Source organism: Panthera uncia, assembly GCF_023721935.1.
Source record: "Panthera uncia isolate 11264 chromosome D3 unlocalized genomic scaffold, Puncia_PCG_1.0 HiC_scaffold_8, whole genome shotgun sequence".
NCBI classification, from domain to species: domain Eukaryota; kingdom Metazoa; phylum Chordata; class Mammalia; order Carnivora; family Felidae; genus Panthera; species Panthera uncia.
The window spans coordinates 84,900,905-84,902,710 of NW_026057586.1; positions in this window are offsets into that span (position 1 = coordinate 84,900,905).

Consider the following 1,806-nt stretch of genomic DNA (forward strand, 5'->3'; position numbering starts at 1 on the left):
GGGGTGTTTCGGTGTGGCCCAGAATCCCTCAAATCACACGGGCCCCTTCCTCCCTGCCCCAGTCAACAGGCCTCACCCTCCCAAACGGCTACACCTCCAGAACCCTCCCAAGGCTGCGGCCTCTTCCTAGAAGACACCAAGGACCCCAGCACCTCTGCGGGGCCAGAACAAGAAGCCCGGTGAGGCCCCAGGCACTGTGCCGGGCACACACAATCTCCTGGAAACCTCACGACCAGCCGAGAGGCAGGTGAGCCAACAGAAGCTTGGCGAGAGCCCGTGCCCCGCTTGGTCCCCACAGCAGGTGGGTGGCAGAGCCTCGCTCTGCGCCCTGGCTGTCTGCACGGGGCCCCGGCCACCCACGGGGTTGACTCCTCCGCGCACCCCCCCCCCCCCCCCCCCCCCCCGGCTCCCCCCGGGGCCGCGGCACCTGCCCCTCGGCGGAGCCGGCTCCCACTCACTTCGCAGCTGTGGATGCCAGGGACCCCGGGCAGATGGCATCTGCCCTTTGAAAAGGTATTTGTCTTTCCACTCGCGGAGAGCAAGCAGAGCCATAAAAGGACATGCCCGACGTCAGGCGCACAAATGTTCCGCAGAGACAGATGCCGTTCGCACGCAGGGACCGAGCGTGGCCGTTAGCCGCCGGGAGTGCACTCCCCAAAGAGCACGAGGACCAGCCGGGCCTCTCCCAATTCCCGGGGGGGGGGGGGGGGGGGGGGGGAAGCTAGGGGCTCCATAAAGTAAAAGGAACGTGGGATCCAGCCCACAAGTCTCACTTGGGATTCCAAGACAAGCCTGGGTTTGGTTTTTTTGTTTTTTTGGGGGGTTTTTTTCATTGTAATCATTTTTAGGTGCACCATTCACAGACTATTCACAATGGTATGCAAACACCACCACTATTTCAGAACATTTTCATCACCCCAAACAGAAGCTCCATACCCATTAAACACTAACTCCCCACCCCTCCTCCCCCAGACCCCGGTAACCACCACTCTACTTTTTGTCTCTGTGAATTCGCCCATTCTGGACACCTCAGGTAAGGAGAATCACATGACATTGTCCTTCTGTGACTGGCTTCTTTTACCCTACTTGATGTTTCATCCGTGCTGTAGAAGGGGTCAGTCTCCCTCCTTTTTACAGCTGAATGACATTCCACTGGACAAACGTCCATGTTCGCTCATCCATCAGCTGATGGACACTTGGGGGTCTTTCCACCTTCCGGCCGGTGTACAAACATCTGTTCAAGTCCCTGCTCTCAATGCTTTCGAGCACAGTGACCTATGGGTGCAACCGCCTGGTCATAGGGCAACTCTGTGTTTAACCATTTAAGGAACCGCCAGACTGTCTTCCAGAGCAGCCGCCCCATTTTACGTTCCCCCTAGCAGGGCGCCAGGGTCCCCATTTCTCCACATCCTCACCAACACCCGTTATGTCCTGTGTTTGGATCACAGCCACGCCTGAGATTTTAAAAGGAGAATTTTAAAGAGTAGCATCTGTTTGCTTCATGCCTGCCGTTCTGTACGGAGCCGCAGAGACCGCGCTGGTCGTAGAGTCAGGGGAAACCCAGTTCTAGTTCCAGCTCTGGTGCTCACCGCTGGGCAACTCCGGACAAGCGCTTCGGTCGCTGCGCGCCTCAGTCATGTCCACTGTAGGAAGAGAGCTAACGTGCCAAGTGTCACTTCCCTCTGGAGGCAGGTATTTGCCACGGGAATGGAAGACAGAGTTACGGGATGGCACACAGGTAGTGGGGAAGAGGGGTCGGTGTCCACGTCGTCCCTTGATTTATCTTTTACGACAATGTATGCAAAG